At 36.7% G+C, this 24,000-nt stretch overlaps 1 long non-coding RNA gene and 1 pseudogene across 2 annotated transcripts in view; both read right to left on the reverse strand.

The window, feature by feature from the left end:
* Positions 1-24,000, reverse strand: part of LOC309629339 (craniofacial development protein 1 pseudogene) — a 368,808-nt pseudogene that overhangs the window by 108,311 nt on the left and 236,497 nt on the right. The gene's annotated exons all lie outside the window — the stretch shown is intronic.
* LOC309629244 overlaps positions 681-24,000 on the reverse strand; it is a 39,142-nt gene continuing 15,822 nt past the window's right edge. Inside the window, exon 3 of the long non-coding RNA XR_014244950.1 lies at positions 681-23,847. This is a non-coding gene — a long non-coding RNA (uncharacterized lncRNA). The remainder of the gene's footprint in view (positions 23,848-24,000) is intronic.

The following is a 24,000-nucleotide window of genomic DNA, read 5'->3' on the forward strand; positions in this document are numbered from 1 at the left end:
GCTGTGGCATATATTTTCCAAGTGACTTGGCATAGAACTTCCTCCTATCCAGATCTCCTTCTCCCAGACTCTCTGCCACTGTAAAACAAGATGACGCCAGCATGAAAGTAGCAGCATGTTCTTTGAATGACCTGCCAAAGTCAGAGCCTCGTGTATTACATATCTTAAGAGCTGCACATGCATTAATACTATAAAAGAGGTTTTGTGAGAGAGAAAAATACAAACACCATGAGGTCACTTCTTCCAGAGTATAACAGGATGCAGATTCTTGGAAGGAAATAGTATAAATGTCCTTTTGGAAAATTTTGTCTCTGAGTACAGAACACATTATAAATTTTTCCAGAACCCTCCAACATACAGTACATCAAACAGTGTGCCTTTTCTTTTCTTTCCTTTATTCCCCTCTCTCTCTTTTTTTTTTTTTTTTTTTTTTGGCTGTGTTGGGTCTTCGTTTCTGTGCGAGGGCTTTCTCTAGTTGTGGCAAGCGGGGCCACTCTTCATAGAGGTGCGCGGGCCTCTCACTATCGCGGCCTCTCTTGTTGCGGAGCACAGGCTCCAGACGCGCAGGCTCAGTAGTTGTGGCTCACGGGCCTAGTTGCTCCGCGCCATGTGGGATCTTCCCAGACCAGGGCTCGAACCCGTGTCCCCTGCATTGGCAGGCAGATTCGCAACCACTGCGCCACCAGGGAAGCCCCCCCTCCCACCCCCTCTCTCTTTTTAAGTAGTTCTTTTTTCAGAGAAAGGAGGAACAGCTGGGAGGAGCTTTTAGTTACCAAGGATTTCCAGCATCAGCTTCTGCTCTTCAGGCCTCAGTCTGTTTGCAGACAGAGCAGTTCAATCAGTCCAGAATCAAGATCCCAATCCCACTTTTTCAGCTGAGTGAATAGTTCAATTTTTCAGCCCTCTTCATCTGCCAAGGAGGGCAGAATGACATGAAGTTAAACAAATACTGAAGTGGAAATCAAGAGATTTGGGCTCTATTAAATAATTCTACAGATAATTGTAGTATGACAAAATAACTCTTTTAATGATATCTACTAAATTTCTAGCACCACTTGGCACAAACTCACTAAACAGTTGTTGAATTATAAGAAATGAGTGTAAAACACTCGGTAATAAGCAAAATTTCAATGAAGGCATCACTGCACTGATCTGATCGTGGTATTTCTAGACTTCCGGTGGTGCTAGCCATAGTGTGTAACTTGGAACAAGAGAATGACTCCAGAGGAGGTATGAGAGCTTCGAGTTGAACTCAGGTCTGTTGCCTCCACGATACGATGCTGTCCTTTTGATGAGTGAATTGACCTCTCTGAGCCTCAGTTTCCCCATCTATAAATGAAGCAGTTAGATTAGATAATCCCTGAGACACCTTCCAGCTCTGTGAGTCTACTTCTATATAACACAGCACATAACAATTTAAGAGACTTAGAAAGAATTTTCTGTAAACACTCAAAGTTAAGTCCCACTCCAGAAAAAAATAACATCAAACACGCAAGAAATTGTATGATCTCTTCTTACAGACAGTAATGCCATAATTTCCATGGATATCTTATTTGAGAGCTACATATCCAAAAACACCAAGTGGCTAGTTGTCATCTTTTACTCTCATTCCATACCCTGGGTAATTAATTTTCTTTTTTTAAAAGCCTCAAAGATTGCAACTGTTGATCTTCAGCCTTTTCTTTAGACCAGTGGTTTTCATTCATGACTGCACACTAATGTCACCTGTGCAGCTTTTAAAATGTGAGGATGTCTAGGCCCCATTCTCTGAGATTCTGATTTAATTGGTTTGACTTGACCAAGGTAGAGTCCGGGCATCTCTTTTTTAAAGCTATCCAAGTGATTCTACTAAGTAGTCAGGGTTGACGAGAGCAGCGTCTCTTAAATTTTAATGTGCACATGAATCACCTGGGGATCCTGTTCAAAGGCAGATTCTGATTCCATAGCTCTTAGGCAGGGTCTGAGATTTTATATTTCTAATAAACTCCCTAAACTCCCAAGTGATGTTGATGCTTTGACGTTGCCACTAGAAGTGTGGTCCATGGATCAGCAACATTAGCATCTTCTGGGAGAAGGTTAGAATGCAGAATCTCAGGCCCCACCCCGGACCTACTATATTAGGGCTCTGGAGAGGAACAGATCCAATCGGAGATAAACACATATAATGAAGTTAATGATAAGGCATTGGCTCATGTGATTATGGACAGTGACAAGTCCCATGCAGTAGGCAAGCTGGAGACCTAGGAGAGCTGATAGTATCGTTCCAATCTGACTCTCAGGGCCTGAGAACCAGGATTGCAGATGGCATAGTTCTAGTCTAAATGACAGCAAGCTTGAGACTCAGTGAAAGCCGATGTTTCAGTTTGAGTCAGAAGGTAGGGGAAAAGCCAGTGTCCCAGCTCAAGGCAGTCAGAGCTGGAGGAGTTCCCTCTAACTCTAGGCAGATCAGTCTTTTTGTTCTATTAATGTCTTCACATGATTGGATGGGGTCCACCCACATTAGAGAGGGCAATCTGCTTTACTCAGTCTACAGATTCAAGTGTTAGTCACATCCGGAAACACCCTGACATGCCCAGAATAATATTTGACCGAATGCCTGGATACATGGCCGATTCAAGTTGACACAAAAAATTAAGCATCATATCTACTGAATCAGAATATGTGTTTTAATATATTATATATACATATGTATACAAGTAATACACAGAGTATGAGAAACACTGCACTGCAATAACAATTCTCAAAATTTTTGGTTCTATTGACCCCTTTCACATTCTTAAAAATTATTGAGCATCCCAAAGTATTTGTTTATATAGGCTATATCTATCAATATTTCCTATATTAGAAATGAAAACTGAGGACTTTCAAAATATTTATTAATTAGTTTAAATAACAATAATAAACCCATTATATGTTAAATAACATTTTCATGAAAAATAACCATATATTTTAAAAACAAAAAGTTGTGAGAAGAATAGCATTATTATACAATTTTCCAAATCTCTTTAATGTCTGGTTTAATATAACACAGGTGGATACTTACTTCTTTCTGAATTTAACATGTGGCAATATTGTATTTCATATAGACTCTGGGAAACTCCACTCTACTCTCATAAGATAAAGGGTGAAAAAGGCAAATAATATCTTAATATTATTGTAAAAATAATTCTAATTTTGAATACTCCCTGAAAATGTCTCAGGGGCCTCCAGAGGTCCCAGGACCACACTATGAGAACTGCTGTTCTAGAGAAAAATCTAGAGAATCTATATAATTCCTTCCAAAACAGTCAGCCTCGGATCTCACCAATTCTACTGACATTTGGGGTAATTATAGCACTTTCTGGAGGAAGTCAGCCCTTTTTTATCACCAGTAAATTATGCAGTACTGCCAGCAGTTTCAAAGACCAATGATTAGAATGCCAGTTTTAAATTTACTAACCTCCCACTCTAAACTAAGTTTTCTCAACCTCAGCACTCCTGATACCTTGAGTAGAATACTTCTTTGCTGTAGTGGGCTGTCTTATGCATTGTAGGAGTTTTCACAGCGTCTTTGGCCTCTACCACAATGTGCTACCACATCTTCCCTATCGTGACAACCAAGAATGGCTCCAGACAACACCAAACGTCTCCTCAAAGGCAAAATTATGTCTAACTGAGAAACAACGCTATAGACTAAGGGAGACAATGAGAGTGGTGAGGGTAGGAGACAAGGTTTCTGGCTCTGATTTCATCTTTTGTGGGGATTGTGGTACATTTAACAGGAACTGGAAATAAAGGGAGAGAAAAGTCTTGAGAAGAAAGACAATGAATTCAAGTTGTCAGTGTTGATTTTGAAATATCCAAGGGCTCTCTGCATGATTAGAACATGGGGTGTTATCAGAGGAACTGCTACCAAAAGACTAGAAACAGAGGTTCTCCAGAGTCACACTATAACTGAGAATGAGAGAATGTCATGTAATTGGATATCAAAAAGAAATTCTTTTCATTTTTTTTTATTATGTTCCAAGCATCTCATAAGACCTCTTATAAATAGCTGTTATTCTAGCTAGTATGACCCTTTTACTGGTGAGAAACTGTACACTGAGAGAAGTTGAGTAACTGTTCAAAGTAAAAAACTCTTAAATGGCTAAATTTGGTTACACTCTAGAGTCTAAGGGCTTTCTATTACCCCTTTCTCTCTCTCTCTTTCTTTCTTTCATTCATCAAATATAAGTGGCTACCATGTTCCAGGAGATATGTATGGTGCTGCTATACATTAGAGTAAAGAATAGATAGTACAGTCTTTGTCCCTTATGGAGCTTTCAATCTAATAGCAAAACAGAAAATTAAACAAGGAATAACGGTGTGTTAACTGCTATGATCGAGAAATCACAGGGCCACAGGGTCCCATGGCAAGACCATTTATCCCAGTCTCCAAAGGGCAGGTCAGAAAAAGCTCCCTACAGGAAGTGACACTTAAGCTAAGATCTCAATGATGAGTAAGAATTAGAAAAAGACAAGGGGAAAGAATGTTCTACTCTGAGGGAATACTATGTGTGAAGGATGCTTCTCTCAATTTTTTGCTGTTTTTAAGTCTAAATTCTTTTATTTTCTTTACTTTTTTATCCCAATGTCATTTATATCAGTTTGTTACTATATACTTTTATTAAACCACATCATAAATATGTGGTTATATTTTTTGAAAGTACCTTTCTCTGAATTTTAATTAAATTGTACCAGAAAAGGCAGTCTGGCATGGTGAAGCTTTGAAGCCTAGATTTCAAGAGTAAGACATTCAACGAAGCATTTCCCTCCCAAACTTTCATTTTCTTCACTTGTAAAATGGCAATGGGCTATTGTAAAGACCATAAAACATAATATATATGGAGATCCTTGTGCAAATGTAGGCTGTCCCTAATAACTGGACTATTATTCTGCCAGGTCAAAGGATCAGCATGAGTAAAGTCATGAAATGTGAACACAAAAGGCATATTCAAGAAAGCAAATAATCCATATTAGCTGGAGCCTTGAAATTTGATGGAAGAGGAGACTGAAAACTACATTTAAGCAGTATGGTTGTGGGTCTTAAATACTAGAGATAAGAGCTTACTGAACTTAATAGACAGGTCTCCCAATGTAGATTATGAGTCTTTACTATCGACACCAGAGCAAGAGCCAATTTTCTCTGGGGAACTCTATAGCATCTGGTAATATCTATAAAGCTTCTATAAATAACAACTGATTATATGCTGCTATTTTCACAACTGATTCGGAAGCAGTTTAAATATTTCTTCAGTTTCCAAGTATTCCTGATTTGAAGTTGGGCTCCAGAAAACTGTTTAACGGATGCAGTAACATTTTTAAGGTATACAAAAAGAAATATAAATGTTAGGCTAAATTTAGAACTATCTTAAAATTTTCCAGACTATGATATGTAGCAGTCTGGCCATGCAGCTTGTGTATGCAAGGGGTGGGAAAGTGAGATAGTCACAACAACAAGAGTCTCGAGGATCAAGCACGTGACCTTGGCAAAGTTGTGCTGAGTGACACAGGACTCTGAGGTGAACGTGGTGATGATCTTGAGAAAGCACCTGTGCTATTGAGTGTTCTGGTCTCAGACGCAGCCAGAGGATCCCGCTGAGAAGATCTTTGGAAAAAATGTGCATTCCAGGAGGGAGACATTGCCAAGATTCTAAGGCAGTTCTGAGAGGTCTTCTTGAGGAAACCAGAAAGGCATCTAGTGTTATATAAAGAGCCTGGGTCCAGGAGGCAGAAGACTTGGCTCTGAGGCCCAGCTAGTAACTATTAGCTGAATCTTCTACAAGATACTTCACCACCCTGAGACTCATTTTCATCATCTGAAAAATGGAATAAAGTTAGAGCCTTATTCATAAGGTTGTTGTGAGAAAGAAATAATATTGCATCTTAAAAGACTTCTATGGAATTTAAGGTATTATACGAAATATAATACATAAAATATAAGTGGCAGACCAGAGAAGTCAATTAAAAAAAAAAAAACCTATTAAAAACTGGAAATGATGAATTTTGTTTTAATTTTTTAACTATATATATGTTTGTGGGGTTTGGAGCACATTGGTTTTCTAGGCTCTAAGGTACCCAGATTTTATCTTGAACTCCTATAGTCCCTTTCCAAAAAAATTAAAAGAAAATTCTTATTTGAAAAGCAAGATAAATCTCAACTAAAGACATAATTTAATAATTAAGAAAAGAAGAAAAGAGGAGCATGAATTGATGGCATCGCACAAGAGATTGAACCAAACACAGGGTTAGAAATGCCCAATGTATAGTTCTTGCACAGATTGAGACCTAGTATTTAGGATTCTCTTCCTGATGAGAGAAGGGAAGAGCCTAGAGTTCAAAACGTATTTAAAATTAACATTAGAAGCCTTTCTATTCCAGGGATGGACATTCACTGCTGTACCTTCTTCACTGTGAAATGAGTTTCTGGGACAGTCAGAACATGGAGACATAATGCTTTCCATCTAGAAGCTAAATGTCTGGAAATGGATCTTCTGAGACAAATAGAATGAGACATTTATTAAATTTTTGCATACACCGTCAAACTGCTCACCAGAGGGGTTTCACTATTTTTAACGCTCATTAGCATTCCTAAAAAACGTCTGTTTTCCCACTGCCTTGCCAACATGGGATATTCAAAAACTTTCTTTAGAGTTCAGAAATCTACTAGAGTACAAACTGTATCTTACTATTATATTTTATATTTCTTTGAATGTAGATAACTGAATTTTTGGTCCTAAGAATTTTGCTCAATGATCTAAATAAAATTATTTCATCAGTGGGCTTTCACATTCTTCATTTATAAGATATTTACACATATTCTCACCTCCTTGCAAATGATGTGAAAGTGTCTGTTTTCCTGCATCCTAAGTATTATATTTTCCAACCTTCACCTCAAATCTTAAAAAGAGAATCTTAAAAGAAAAAAAAATAGTTTACTTCTTTTCATTAGTAGGTATTTGATTAAATTTGGATAAACCTTTCTAAAAATTAACTTAGAATAAATAAAAAGGGTGAGAATCAGACTATCTGCAGAATGAATTAATGTCTGGGGAAGATAGGGTGAAGATAAAGGTAGATGGGAAGTTCAAGTGGGATTTAAAAGCCAGAACTCTTTTTAAACCAAGATACAGATCATATAATAATGCAAGAAGTGGAATTAAGGAAATGCAAAAGTAGAATTAGGAAAAAATAAATAAAACTGACCATATACAACTCATTCCGTGTGCCCAATGACCAGCAAAAGAAAGTTACCATCTCTCAGTGCTAGATTCCAGGAGCTCTCCCCTTTTCAGGAGCTGATGCCATGCCACTTTCCATCCTGGGCTTAACCCTTGATTTCATTTCCATCTTGTAGCCTCCCTTTTGCCCTTTGGACTTGGCATAGGTACTTGGATTCCTTGGCTTTGAACTTTGTTGAATGCTGAAGACTTTAACTCATACTCACCTTTCCAATGCATTGCTCTTGGATCCCTTGGGTAATATCCTTCGGGCCATAACCTTTCCCTTATTTCAGACCACAAAGTTTGTGTGCAGCGTGTACACTGGGGTGCTGCAAGTCTGAGTAAAAGAGGTAATGATGGGTAAAGGTAGGGGCCTTGTAGATGGAAAAGATTATCTGAGCCTTGCATCTCTTTTTCAGTAGTACTTGGACATATAAATACTCTTAATAGTAATAATTATCTGTCATAGTTCCCGAGCATGACCCTATGTTTTTATTACATGCTATTCAGAATGCAACGGCCTTCAACCACCTATTTACTCAACCAGATCCTTCAAGATTATAGCTTGAATATTACCTCCTTTATGAAGCCTTCCTTGATTTGCCCAGGCTGTTATTTCTGTTCTTTGTCCTCCTATAGTTGTTTGAAGAAATGAATAGTAAGTGCCATGTTGTTTTGTAATGTTTCTGAACAAATATGCATTTCCACAGCCATACTATGCATTTCCTCTGCTTCACCAAACCTAGCAAACTTCCCTGCATATAGTAAGCCCTAAGTAAACTCTTCCTAAATAAAAATTTAGTGATGCCAGTGAGGAAAGCAAAACAAAAGCTATCACCTTCATTCCATAGAACAGAGGAAGTGATTGAAGTGTAAGAGAAAAAGAGGACTGCCCAAGGTCACCAAGCTAGGCAATATCAAATCTGGGACTCAATTTCAAGTTCTTTGAAACTAATCATGAGATTTTTTTCCCTTCAAAATATCATCTTCTAATCAAAATGAGGTAATAGAATACTTAAACACGATAGTCATAAAGAACCAGTGACCCAAAGCTTAGTAGCAGTGCATGAGGTGTTCTGAGTTTCTAATCCCAGAGCAAAAGTTTTTAAGATTAAAATTTTTCTTGCTTTTAATTACATCAGAGGAAATATTTTATTCTCCCCGAGTTTATGCTAAGGGGTGGGGTAGTAAACACTCAGTTTAAAAAACTCAGGACTTGTGACTTCAAAGAAGTTCCAGACTGGTGAAAAGTTTCACAGATTAGGAAACATTTTTTTTAAGTTTCGCAAGTCAGTTGTTACGCATTCATGATTGTGTTCAATTTATAGAATACTTTATGTGTATTTTAAGTGGAAATTCCTTAGGGCAGCTGTGCAAAGTAGGTTGATATAATAATTTTCCCACTTCTCAAATGAAAAAAGTAAAATACAGAGGTTATGAGCACCTTAGGGGCAGAGTCTTCGATCTTCAGACCTTTCCTTAGGTCACTGAACTGAATAATGGGACAAAGAGCTGTTTTATGGCTACACCTCCTCTTCAATCCAGAGTGCTCGGCAGACCCTTGCTCTGTGCAATGGAGTGTATTTATTCAGAGGTATCTGTGGAATGTCCAGAGCAGAGCTGGTGGTCTCACAGTGTGCCTTTGAAGAACAACAGATTTCCAGCTTTCAAAAAACATCCTTACTTTGAGGTTAAAGCTTCCTCATTATTCTCACGACTACTTCTGTCCACTCCCTGACTCCCTCCTCTTAAATTATCTTTCTCAGTGAACCCATACCCACCAGTTGCCAACTTAGGTACCGTCTCAGATTTGTTTTCCCATCCCACATCCAACATTACGTCAAGCCTGTTGCTTCTTGGCACTTTGCCTCTTGCAGCCATCCTTTCTCCCTTCCTCACTGTGACTTGGGTCAGGTCAGGTCACAATGCACCTATTGGACCTCCCTCCATCCAGTCTTGTCCCATTCCAATCCTGTGTTACACACAGTCCAGCCAGACTGTTCTTCCAAAACAGAAATTAGACTGTGGTCAATGCTTTAAAACTTTTCTGCTCTTCTTGGCTGACCTTTGGCTCCTCTCCTCACCTCCTCGCCCTCATTCCTTTCACCCCTTCTCAAGGATTAAGTTCAAACACCTTAATATGGCTTGGGAGGCTTTCATGATTTGTCCGTGTCTTACCACCCTCATCTCTCCTTACCATTTTTTTGTATTCTATGAGCCACTTACAGTCCCATGAAGGCACCTTGTTGCTTTTCCACCCTGTTCTGTGGCCAATGTACGTGCGACTTCCTCCAGCTGGAGTGTCTTTTCACCCTATCCTCCGCTTTATCGCTTCTCCTGGCACACCCAGCCTGAATGGCTTCCACTTGTGCTTCTGACCTCAGCCGATATACCAGTTCCTCTAGGAAGCCTCCCCAGCCCTGGAAGCTGAGTTAGGGCTCACGTGCTGGGCTGGTTGACACCTGGTGTTTACTCCTAATTAACACAAGTGGCATCATTTTAAAACTGCACATTTATTGGGTATTTCCTCTATTATAGTCAGCAATTCGAGCGCAAAGACTGTGCCTTTGTGCAACTCTACAATAGTTGGCATAATAATTACACATAGTAGGCCTTCAATAAATGTTAGTTGAAAGAATAAAGGATCTAATTAGTGAATAGAGGATTGATATCATGGAGGTCTTTGTACATTCAAGTTGTGTTATCAAGGAGGATTAACATATTAACACCTCCCTAGTCCTTGCCTAACACACATCACTTTTATAGTATAGGGGAGTTTGATCACATTATACAACTTTAGCAAGTGTTTATTTTTGCTATTTTCTTATTGGGAGTAGAGCTAAAGATTACAATGGAGCTGTGATGAGCAAAGTAGCTTAAAAAATCTTGACATTTGTCTCAACTTTGCCAATGCTCAAGCCTTATTCTGGCTTTGTCTTTAGATTTATAACAACTACTGGAACTCCTGGCCAAAGTGTATCGGCACTGGTTAAATACCACAGTTTTATCCAATGAAACATGAGTCAGTCTATAACTTAGTCTCTGGTAATGGTTTAGTGGGGTGCTGTTCAAACTTACCATGCATAAGAATTCTGGAGAGGCCTGGTGTTTCTGTAGTTCCCACCTTCAAAGACACTTGGGACATGTCTCAAGAATTTGCATTTCTTATAAGTTCCCAGCTGTAGCTGATGCTGGCAGTTCACAGACCCCTGCCTAGCACTAGTGGAGAAACAATCAACAGTTACTTATTGAGAGCTTGCAATGTGAAAGACACAACAGGTAGGGAAAGATCCTGCCAAAAGGGTATCCAATCAATTCCACAAATATTTATTGAGTACCTACAGTGCCACCAAGTGCCGGCTTATACACCGGGATTCAGATATTAATATGACACTATCTCTGTTCTCCTAGAGCTCCTGGTGTAGTGGCAGAAATTAACACTGGTAAGAGAGATAGCACATACTATGGTTGTCCACATAAGTGGTTCAGCTCCTCTAGAGTACAGACTAATGTATGTGCTGGGCAAAAATAGGAAAGAAAATTTCAGACCCGAGCATGAAGGGCTTTAAATCTTATCTTAAGGAATTTGTGCATGCTTTTGTTGACCATGGGAAAGCAAAATATTTTAAAAAGGGAATGATATTAATTGTTTCTTGGAACACTGATAGCAACTTCTGATAGCAATTTGTATGGTTGTATGGAGGGACTGAGAATGGAGACAAAGACACTAGTGAGGAGGTGGTTGCAATGATTCCAGCAAAAAGTAATGAGAGGATAAAGTAGGGAGTTGCAGTAAAATTTTAATACAAATATATAGCCCCCTTCGGGCACAGCAGTAGAACTCCTGGGGCTTTCTTAATTCTCAGGAATATTTAAGGCCCTGTAAAGTTCTTCTACATCAATTTGTTGGCTTTTTCTTCATGTTCAAATAAAGAGAAGCATCAAGTCTATTTTGTTTATTAATGCATTCCCAGCACATAATAAAGTTCCTGGCACATATTGGTGTTAAATAAACATATATTGATTGATTGCCAAGCTGGAAAATGTCTTACGTATCATCTAAACTTATCCCTTCATTATTTGTTCACAAATAGTGAAACCGAGGCCAAAAAAGAGGAATTGATTAAAATCATACATCCGGTTACCAGTCAAACTAGAACTAGAACCCACATGTCTTGACTTCCAATCCAGTGCTTTTCAACATGACACCAAGCCCCAACCAGGCTTCTATTAAAATCGATATTGTGTTAGGGATAATGAGCTACTTCTATGACCCCACTGCTTTCTGTTTTTCTGCCACATGCTGTGGCCTGGCAGACAGCAACCCATTTAAGTCATCTTCTTCCAGCCAATGGCATCCTTGCCTAAGATAATAAAATGTGTTTTTCTTCAATATATAGCCCACTTCAAGTAGTTTGTTTTTCTCTATTCTATATTTCACTACAAGTTACCACCGCTTAATTCCATAAGCCTTTCAAAAGATGAAAGTAAAGTGGTTTAGCAAGCAGTAACTGCTGAGAGATTAAATCCTCAAACCACATCCTCAGTTAAAAAATGTATCACATGGAAAAAGGCACCAGAATCTCCTGACTAAACCTTGTAAAATGCCTCTGTTGTGAATGTTCCTGGCCATGTCTCCAATAACGCCCCCAATAAATGCATTGTATTGGTCTCAGAATGTGTATTCTGGACAGTACTAGAATTCCCAAAGGGAAATTGGCCAGTTTCCTACTATGTGCAGCTGTCCATCAGTGCAATGCCTTGGTGTTATATATGCTTCACAGTCATATAGAGCTTCTTGTATCTAAGATAGGAAAAAGACTAGGTTATAATTCCAAAGTCTTAGATGTTGGTTGCTACACACAGGGTATGTGACCTCAAATTTGCTTTAACTCTCTGAGTTAATTTCCTTATATGTTAAAGGAAACAATAATAGCTTACAGCATTTAGGGAGAAAGTGTATATGAAAGTACGTGGAAAGTTCTCATACAGTAGTGTTTTTAAACCTTTACTAAGAAGTATCAGTGTCCACCTGGATCAATTTTATATGGTTTTATAACCATGTTGTAGAGTATAAAGGTGGGAGATCTTTGTTAGTAACATATCCAAGGCTTTCTAGTGTCACCAGCTCATATGTCTATATTTCCTTCTGATATAGATATTTAGTGCTATAAAATTCCCTTTAAATATTGCTTTAGTAGCATCTCGTAAATTTTGAGGATATCTTCATTTTTATCCAATTCAAAATACTTTCTAATTTCCTTTTGAAATCTTCTTTGACTCATATATTTAGAAGTGTATTGATTAGTTTCCAAATATGAGGTTCACTGATTAACATCTAATTTAATTCCATTATTGATAAAGAACCTACACTGTAAAGCTTGAATCCTTTTAAATTTATTGATATTGGTTTTTATTGATATGACCCAGAATATAGTGTATTTTGGTTAATTTCCTATGTACACTTAAAAATAATGTACATTCTGTACTTGTTAGGTAGAGTGTTCTATAAATGTTAATTAGATCAAGTTGGTTGATAGTGTTGTTCAAGTTTTCTGCATATTTACTGATTTTCTATCTGCTTTTTCTATCAGTTATTGAAAGAGGAGTATTAAAATTCTGTGTTTTTAAACTGTGTTTTTATATTTAAAGTGGGGTTTCTTTTAAGCAGCATATAGTTGGCGCTTGCTTTTTATCCAATTTGATATTCTCTAACTTTTAATTGGTGAGTTTAGACGATTCACATTTACTGTGATTATTGATATGTTTAGGTTTAAATTTTCCATCTAGTTTTTTGTTCCCTATTTGTCTCATCTATTCTTTGTTCCCTTCTCCCCTTTTTCTGCTTTCTTTTGGCACTTGTTATGATTCCATTTTATCTCCTTTGTTGGCTTATTAGCTACAATTCTTTGTTTTTTTATTCCAGAAGTTTCTTTACCTTATTACAATTTATATTTTCCAGTGATATTATACTACTTTATATACAAGAATTTTATAGGAATATACCTCCATTTCTCTTTTGCTGGCCTTTATGTTATTGTTGTCATACACATCACTTACACATATATTATAAACACCAACTACATTGGTACTGTTTTGGTTTAAATAGCTAATTATCTTTTAAATAGATTTAAGAGATAATTTTACAAAATCATATATATTTAATACATATAGTTACCGTTTCTAGGCTTCTTATTTCCTTTCTTTCCATCAGGTATTATTTTTTCTTTCCTCCTAAAGGATTTCCTTTAACATTTTTTTGTGTTGGTCTTCTGGTGATGAATTCTGTAGGTTTCTGTATATCTCAAAAAGCCTTTAGTTTGCCATCATTTTGAATGATATTTTCACCGGGTATAGGATTTTAGGTTGACAACATTTTTTTCTGAATACTTTTAAGAAGCTACACCACTGTCTTCCTCTTTGCATTGTTTCCTACAAGAAATTATCTGTTATCCGTCTTTGTTCCTCTGTATGTAATCTGTTTTATTTCCTGGGTTTAAAATTTTTTTCTTTTTTATTATAGGTTTTTAGCAATTCAGTTGTTATGTGTCTTGGTGTAGATCTCTTCATGGTTCTTATGTTTGAAGTTTACTGGGCGTACAGAATCTGTAAGCTTATAGTTTCCATCAAATTTGAAAAAAGTTTGATTATTATTTCTGCAAGTTTTCTCTTTTGTCCTGCCTTTCTTCTCTTTCAGGGACTTGAGTATATGCAAGGAGTTTGCTATTCTCCTACAGCTCACTGATTCTGAGTCTTTTCTTTTTAATCTTTTCATTTCGTTTTGATAGTTTCTCTATTCTTATGACTTCAATTCACTAATCTTTCCTTCTGCTGTATCTAATCTCTCATTAAACCAGAGGATGTATTTTTCATTTCAGACAATGTAATTTTCATTTGTAGAAATTTGATTGGGTCTTTTAAAAATATCTTCAATGTCTCTACCTAATATAACCAACATTTCCTCTATCTTTTTGAACATATAAATATAATTATGGTAACTATTTTAATGTCCTTTCTAGAAATTCTAAAATCTGTGATAGTTCTGGGTTTTCTTTATGATTGATGGATTTTTTTCTTTATTATATATCATATTTCTTGTTTTTTTGTATGCCAAGTAATTTTGACTAGATGCCAGACATTGTGAATTTTACATTGTTGAGTGCTTGTTATGACCTGAATCATGTTCCTCCCAAAAAGATATGCTAAAGTCTAACCCCCATTACCTCAGAATGTAACCTTATTTGGAAAAAGAGTCTTTACAGAGGTAATCAAGTTAAAGTGAGGTCATTAAAGTGGACTTTAAGGCAATGTGATTAGTGTCCTTATTAAAAAAAGGAAATTTGAACACAGAAAGAGAAACACACAGAGGGAAGACAATGTGAAGACACACAGGGAGAACACTATATGAAGACAGAAGATTGGGGTGATGCATCTACAAAACATGGAATGCCTGAGGCTACCAGAGGTGAAGAAAGAGGCATGGAATAGCATCTTCTCTAGTACCTTAAGAGGGAGCATGACCCTGATGACACCTTGATTTCAGACTTCTGGGCTCCAGAACAATGAATTTCTGTTGTTTTAAGCCACACAGTTTTTGGTACTTTATATGGCAGCTAGGAAATTAATATACTGCTGGATATTTTTGTATTCTTATAAAGATTCTTGATCTTTGTTCTGGCATGATGATAAATTACTTGGGAACAGTTTGTTCCTTTTGAGTCTTGCTTTTAAGCTTTTCTAAGATTGTGTAGTATAGTATTTATTCTAGGGCTCATTTTACCCTGCTACTGAGACAACGCCCTTATTCTGAGCACTCTACACAAAATCTCCATAAACTAGGAGTTTTTCTTGTCTGGCTGTGTGGGAAGAGGCACTCTTCTTGGCCTTCTGTGAGCTCCAAGTACTGTAATAACAGTACTAATCCCTTCAGGTGGTAAAAGAACAACTGTATATACCCTTCACCAGTATTCCCCTATTGCTAATATTTTATTCCTTTTACTTTATTTTTGCTTGCTTTCTCTTTTTTCCTCTGATTACTTACTTGCTTATTTATTAGTGGACTCATGAATTCATGTTTATTCAATTAATTAATTACAATTTATATCATTAATTACAATTTATACAATTTAAATCATAATTATTTATTTCAATTAATTACAATTTATAATTAATTACTGTGTTTGATTATTTTGGTCATCATATTGTACCATATGTGGTCACTGGAAGCCCCTTCAAGCTAGTTTCTATCTCCCTTATACTTTCTTGAGCACTTTTACTTTCTGGACTAACAAGTTCTTCAGCAGGCTCACTTTGACCTGCCCCGACACTTGTACCATTCATAACTTTAGGAGCCCCAATTCCTGTCAGTGGATATGGTACTAGGGACCAAGATTTATGTACTAGGTGTGCTCATTGCAACTGCTATGTAGACCTTAAATAGTTTAGCTTAAATATTTGTATGCTATATCTATATAGATAGTCCATTGAACTCAAACTAAATGTAACCTCCCTGTGGTCACTCCAAGGCCACACTTCATGAATGGAAGAGTGACAGAAGGAAGTTGGAGTGAAAAGAAAAATTTGTAAATTTTATAACAGTATAAGACCATAGGGATACAATGCAAGGGCTCCTCCCAGACCTCAGGAAGGGTCTATAGAAAGTTTACATTCATTAGCTCCATGGTAAATCTGCTTTAGTCTACTGAAGAGTTGATTTCATCCCTTAATATGGGGGAAGCGGCTGTCAATAACAAGAAGCTCTTGCAGAACCAACTAAACTAGGTAAATTAATTGGGATTTTGTGAAAGTTTTTTATTCAACATTTGTGAATTTCTTTAAACTCTTCAACAGCTTTTTACAGTCCACCATCTTGAATTTTCTCAATGGGTCGCTTTTCATTCCAGTGTTTTATTGACTCTTGTGTGTTCAAAATTACTAAGAGAAGATATATGACTTGAAATTATTTCATTTCAACCCCATTATGTAAAAATATGCTTTTATGTTTCTGAGCACAATATTTGGGATCAAACAAGCTTTTGAACAATTGAAGAACTACAGTTAATTGGAAGTAAGTAGTTCAAGGCCTAGAGTGCCTGGCTAAGATGTCCATCTCTTTGCCCTCTAGAGCCTTCAAGGTGATAGGTACTGCCTTTGTTATGGAACTAGAGGAGAATCCATTATTCTTTAATGGGAAGTTATTGGCTGTTAGAGTGATGTAGTGCCTTGTTTAATCAAGGATGACTCAGGTTTATTCTTGCTTCCCTGGAATTCTGTACATATTTAAAAAATTAACACATATCTAAACATAACTTTAAGGTTCTATCATTCTGCTAGGAAAGTATTATATTATAAACCAGGAATCTTATATACAAAGTAAATCTATATAATAGCTGGAGTACTTTGAAAGAATTTATAGATATTTTTCCTCTGGGAAATTAAAAAAATAAGTTAGAAAAGTCTTATCTAGAAATTAACATTTGGATCATTAATGTACCAACCAATTGATAAGTTAGAAACTGACTATTTATACTGTACATAATTTTATGAACACATAATAAAATGTCTACAATATTATTAACTTAACTGTTCTCATCTAACAATCAGTAACATGTAAACCAAAATAAAACTTAAGAACTAGGAAGTTTTACTGGGTATCTAAGAGGGACCACATTTTCAACATGCAAACTTATCTGTGAAATTTTTGGTTTTTGTTTTTTCTGGTATTTTATCTTCTTCTATGAGTCCTTTGTGACACTTATAAAAAGTATCAAGGTCAGTTAGGTAGTCTATTCCCCAGGGAGAATTTAATTACAAAGGCAAAAATAAGTGTCATCTGTTTGAATATCATTCTGCATCCAGAAAAAATAAGAAAAAAGAAATGCGTAAATCACATGGACTTGTTATGATTTGAACTCTTGGGTAAAGTCAAATATTAAAATTGTTATATTCAATTTAATTATTTAACAAAGCTAATACTCTTATGTTTTAAAATAAAAATATAAAAGCTACATTAAAAGTTTCTTAGCCTTTCTCATCTATGAGAGAAATGTTAAAGAACCCAACTCCTAAGTATTTTAGAATTTATATAAAAGTGACACATATTTTAAATCAATTTGAACTCTGGTGGTGACTTGCACAGGTACCTGAATTGCACAGACATCTTCTAAGATTTCCTTATGTCCCCATTAAAAGTTACTAGTGCAGGCAGCCCTCTGTTACCAAGGGCATTGACGTAGCATCGAAGGTCATGGGATCAGATCCTATCTCTGGTGACGACTGGTTCTGTGATCTTGAGAAAGTCAGTCCAGGAGTCTCAGGGATGTTATGTATAAAATGAAGGAGGTAATTGTATTGGTGCAGGACCCTCAGACTAGTGTCAGTTCTTAAAATTTTTGTTACTGGTCTGAGATGAGTACAGAAATTGAGAGCAAATATTTAAAAACATTCCATCACATTCTGACAGGGTCACTTTACTTCTTTTGGAAACTTGATAAAACATAAGGTCTATATTTTGCTTATCTTTTTTTCTGCTAATTAATTTTAATTTTGTTTTTCTAAAAGTATCAATATTTGACAGATGGGTGGTGGAGTGAAAGAAGCAAACACATGGTCCTTTTCACAGAAACAGAACCAAATGATCCCCAAAGTGCTTTTTTGTTCTAATAAAGACTACCACTGTATGATTCTAAGACGGTTCATTAGGAAAACAGCAATTGTCTAACTTTCACTTCCCTCTAAACTGAGCAGTTTATAAGAGCACAGGAAAACACAGCTTTTGCCAAAGTTCTTGCCATTTGCCAACCAATTTTGATTATGAAAGGGTATCTGGGCTAGTCATGTAGTAGCTAATTTTGGCTTGTCCAGACAAAATCAGAAAAGGAATTATAAGGCTGGCTTTGGTATGAAGCAATGAATAGAACATGTACTATGTTTCCAGCTGTTTCAGGAGAAAACTTTCTTTAATTCTAGTTCAGGAAGCAATGCCAAATTTCCAAAGGAATCTACTTGTTAGTGTTCAATGCACAAATAGTGGAAAGATATTCTTGACTAAATGTGAGACCACGATGCTCACAAGCTTTAGTATTCAAGAAATTTAAAATAAATGTATAGATATTTATACATTTATGGTGCCTGCTCTGAAATCCATATAAAGTAATCTTATGACTAGAAATTGTGTGTAGACTTCTAATTGGCATAGGTATGACTTAACAACAACAACAAAATCACCAGACTGGATTTTTTTTTTTTTTAATTGGCTGTGTTGGTCTTCATTGCTGGGCATGGGCTTCTCACTGCAGTGGCTTCTCTTGTTGCGGAGCACGGGCTCTAGGTGCACGGGCTTCAGTAGTTGTGGCTCGTGGGCTCAGTAGTTGCGGCATGCAGGACCTAGAGCATGCGGGCTTCAGTAGTTGTGGTGTGTGGACTCAGTAGTTGCAGCACGTGGGCTCTAGGGTGCATGGGCTTCAACAGTTGTGGCACATGGGCTCAACAGTTGTGGCTCGTGGGCTCTAGAGCACAGGCTCAGCAGTTGTGGCACACGGGCTTAGTTGCTCCACGATATGTGGGATCTTCCACACCAGGGTTTGAACCTGTTCCCCCTGCATTGGCAGGCAGATTCTTAACCACTGCGCCACCAGGAAAGTCCCACCAGAGTGAAATTTGAAGACAAATTCTAGCTCCCATTTCTGCCAATGATACATGATCACTTACCTCTCCAGGACATAGGGAAAACACATGTTAAGTGAGGAAATTAAACAGATAAATCTAAAATACCTCCATTTCTAATGATGTGTGTTCAAAATGATGTTATTTTCTGCTTCTAAAAGAGAACATTGTATTCTCATTTTTTATTAGGCATTAACAAGGGATTGACCTATAAGCCATTAGAAAACCAGAAACTGTTTAATATAACAATAAAAAGTCCAATATTTTATTACTATTTCTTTCTAAATTTTGAAGCCTGAAATAAAAATACTTACAATTAGTCCTTTATTGTGAGTGACAATGATGATAGTAACCATTGCTCACAGATAACATACTCTTTCTCATAGTAGAAATGGGTTCAGGCTGATCCAGTTATGTTTCCTCCCTTTTTCCTTTTTGTTATCAACATTTTGGAGTGACTCGAACACGGGGTAAAAATGGAGCAAAACTACCTAAGCTCAAAAAGAGGATTTGCCTCTAGCCTAGATCTGTTAAGCAAGATACTTAATACCACTGGACAAACACTTTGGATCTTGGTATAAGAGGTGTTGGAGTGTGGTTTTTTCTACCAACCTGATAAGTATTATTACTCTCTGAATGATAACATTCTCTTTAGAAAATTCTGAAGGGGACCTGTATCGCAATCCTCAAATGTCAAAATTAAGAAAGCAATAACATTCATTTGTTTTATATAAGACTGTCCCTTTAAATGATTTATTATATTTTTAGATTGGAAAGAACTAAGAGGCCTTTTAATCCATTTTTAAATTGGTCAGTGTCTGTGGACTGTCTACGTTAGAATTTTTGGTGAAATTTTTAGATTCCTTCTCTTTACAATGTCCCTCCTTCATTTTCTAGATTCTTATTCAGTAGAACCAAGAACTAGGTTCTAGAAATCTATATTTTTAAAAAGTTACCTATACCACATTTTCTTTATCCATGCAGCAACCTAAAAGTCCACCGACAGATGAATGGGTAAAGAAGACGTGATATATATATATATATATACAATGGAATATTACTTGGATATTAAAAAAAGAATGAAATAATGCCATTTGCAGCAACATGGATGGAACTAGAGATTATCATACTAAGTGAAGTAAGTCAGAAGGGGAAAGACAAATATCATATGATATCACTTATATGTGGAATCTAAAAAAACGATACAAATGAACTTATATACAAAACAGAAATAAACTCACAGACATAGACAAGAAACTTATGGTTACCAAAGGAGAAATGGGTGGGGGAGGAATAAATTGGGAATTTGGGATAAACAGATATACACTACTGTATATAAAATAGATAAACAACAATGACCTACTGTATAGCATAGGAAACTATTTTCAATATCTTGTAATAACCAAAAATGAAAAATAATGTGAAAAAATATATATATATATATAACTGAATCACTTTGCTATACACATGAAACACTGTAAATCAACTATACTTCAATTTAAAAAAAGGAAGGAAAAAAAGGCTACCTAGTTTGTGGAATCTGTAACCTAGTTCAACCACCCATCTGAAGACTGAATTCCCTACGTGACCCATTCACCAATGGATGTTCGGTATGAAGTGGACCTTTACCTCCGCTTGAATACCTCCCCTGATAGAGAATGCTTTTCTAAATATCACTGGCCCGTTAGAGAGTAGATACTCAGGAAATGTGTGATAAATGACTGAATACACCAAGAAGGAAGGAAGGATTACCAGAATGGAATTAAACTATCTCAAACCAGACTGTACCATCTTTGGGTTTGGACTGTTCATTGAGTGTTAGGGGATTCTTTTTTTGTTTGTTTTGTTTTCTTCATAATTTTCACCCATTATTCTTACCCTATGCCATAAATACTTTAAAAATAAATGACGTAAAATTTTGTCTTTTTGAAGTATGCTTTTATATTCATTATCTTGCTAAAACATCATAAAGAAATATTCACATTTTACAGAACAGAAAATGGAAGCTGCTTCAAGAGATTAAAATGTATTGCTCAACATCATACATAATCAGAGAGCAGTAAGTAGTCACATACTCAGCACAGCTAAGATCAGAAGACTTGAGCTCTCTCCACTAGTAATTAGAACTAATGTACATGTAGTGTTTACTACACTGAGCAGATTTTTAAGGTTTACTTGCATTAATTTCGTGAATCTTCACAATAACCCCCTGAAGTAGACACACCATTATTATTTCTCCCTTTACCTGTGAGGTGACAGATACAATGAGGTTTAAATTATCTTTTCAGATATCACCCAACTAGTAAGTGACTAACCTTACATTATTAACTTCTAAGCATGCTATGTTTCCCCAAATACACATATGTTGCCTGAGGTGTATAGATAAGGATGTGTTGAAAAGACAGTCAATTAAACCATAAATAGTAATAAAATCAAGTATTATATTAGCATTTGTTAATATCTTTTTCTTAACTGCTTTCAGCTCTCTTAAGACTATTTTGCCATTCTCCATCACCTGATATTCTGGCCAAGGACAATAAACACATAAAGATTCTTCTGTCAAGTATTTGACTACGTGGGATATTGGACATTTAGTCCCAGTTAATAAAGATATAACTGCTACTTTGCTCTCTAGAAACCAAGAATATGTTGTATCAGTTATCTATTGATGCATAACAAATTACCTTCAAACACAGTGGCTTAAAACAATGATGACTTATTCTTTTTCATGATTGTATAGGTTGAATGGGTGTTTATACTGTCCATCTCATCTGGGCTCACTTATGTAGCTATATGCAGTTGGCGGGATGGTTGGGGGATAGACTTAGCTGTGATAGCGGCGATGCTTGTTCTCTCCCTCCACATGGTCATTCCCTCCAGGGTTCCTTTACAGCGTGGTAAAGGATTACAAGAAGTGAGCCCCAGTGTATAAGCCCTTTTCAAAGTCTCTGCGCCAGAGTTAATATGGAAGAGAACAACACAGATACATGGAGGCAAAATTCATGGGAGCCTATTACTGTAACAATCCCTGTAAAATTTCTGTCCCTCCCGTGTGCAGATTACACTCAACCATACCAAGATTCCCAAATATCATCCAATCATATTAGACTCAGAGTGCTAAATCTTGTGATCTGCATCAGTTTGGGATATAGATGAAGCTTGTCAGTAGCGGACGAAGCTCCAGCCCAGGGAGCTATTTTTTAAAAAGGAAGTTATCCAACAATAAAGTTACAAAGCCAGGAAAACAGCTATAGACACTCTCAATCAAAATGTGGATGGGCGGGGAGTGACATAGCAATCATTGTCTCTAAGCAATTCTGAAATACAGTTAGCATATGATGTCAGAACCCCCTATTGTAGGACCAGGGAATAGTTTTTAAATTAAATTCCTTAATCCAATGTTTCCAGTCCAACCAATTAGAGTTGTTCTCTAATCCAATGTTTTTCAGATTTTTTTTATTGAAGTATAGTTGATTTACAATGTTGTGTTAGTTTCTGGTGTACAGCAAAGTGATTCAGCTCTCTCTCTCTCTCTCTATATATATATATATACATATATACGTATATATATATATATATATATATATATATACATATAACTTTTTCTTTTTTTCTTTGTCATATTCAATCCAATGTTTTTCTCTTTCTCAGCTCTGCCTCTAAGACGTCTTTCCTTTTCATCAAAAAATGGCCTGTGTTTGCAGCTGAGAAATTTTCTCAGCCTACTGCCTGCCCATAGAAATTTGAGTCCAAAGACATTTGTTTTTCCTTTTGGACTCTCTTAGTCTCCTTTAATCAAAGTTGGTGGTGTTTTTCTCAGCATATCCCTCTTAAACTTTATACATTTCCCATGAAACTGATTGGATGTCACTGCCTACCCAAAATGCCACATCCACAAATTTTTTGAGAAAAATCTCTCTCTATTCTTATCTACATGTGAAGCTGCTGTGGGACAGTGCCCTTCATAAATGTAAAATGCCTTTGTCTAACCGAGAAGATACTGAAAACCAAAAGTAGAAGCATTTCAGAAAGGAGCAATAACTCTGGTAATGCTGCTTCTAAGTTAAATAATATAAAGACAGAACTGATGATTAAACTTGGTTAATGAGGCTTGTTGGTGTCCCTGACAAGTAGTTTCAGTGGAGCAGAGGAATGGGTTCCTGATTAGAATGTGTTGAGGAACAAATGGAAGGAAAGAGATGAGGGCAGCATGTACAGACTAATTTCTGAGGAGCCAAAAGCATGGGATCTATAAAGGTTTGTTGCTGTTGTCTTAAGATAACATATATTATAGCAGGTTTGTGATGTCAGAATACTTTGGCAGAAACTGTAAAATTTATGATGTAGGAGTAATGTCCTTGAGAAGTTAAGAGGAAATAGGGTTCAGTACACAAGTGAAAATCCTGACTTTAAATAGGAACAGGGATAGTTCATAATTTTAACAGAAAGGATAGCACAAAATACAGATTCTAATGCAGCTCAGGTTTAGTTTGTTGGAGGGAGAATGTCGAATCTCTATTTTGATGGCTTTTTTTTTTTTCGTTTTTCAGGTGAATATAAAAAGCAAAGTTATATGCATCAGTAAGGATGTAAGAGAGGTTTTCAGATATAGGAAAAGGCATAAACTAGGTGTCCAAAGAGAGGAGAAGGGTATATTGACTCAGGCGATGTAGTTGGATTGCTCAGTAGCCCTGAGGTCACATCTGAGGTTTGTGTTGTAAATCTAAAGAACAGTATGGAGGTTCCTTAAAAAACTGAAAATAGAACTACCGTATGACCCAGCAATCTCACTTGTGAGCATATATCCGGAGAAGACCACAATTCAAAATGATACATGTACCCCAATGTTCATTGCAGCACTATTTACAATAGCCAGAACATGGAAGCAACCTAAATGTCCATCAACAGAGAAATGAATAAAGAAGACGTGGTACGGGCTTCCCTGGTGGCGCAGTGGTTGAGAATCTGCCTGCCAATGCAGGGCACACGTGTTCGAGCCCTGGTCTGGGAAGATCCCACATGCCGCAGAGCAGCTGGGCCCGTGAGCCACGGCTACTGAGCCTGCGCGTCTGGAGCCTGTGCTCCGCAACAAGAG

Source organism: Balaenoptera borealis, assembly GCF_965194805.1.
Source record: "Balaenoptera borealis genome assembly, chromosome: 5".
NCBI classification, from domain to species: domain Eukaryota; kingdom Metazoa; phylum Chordata; class Mammalia; order Artiodactyla; family Balaenopteridae; genus Balaenoptera; species Balaenoptera borealis.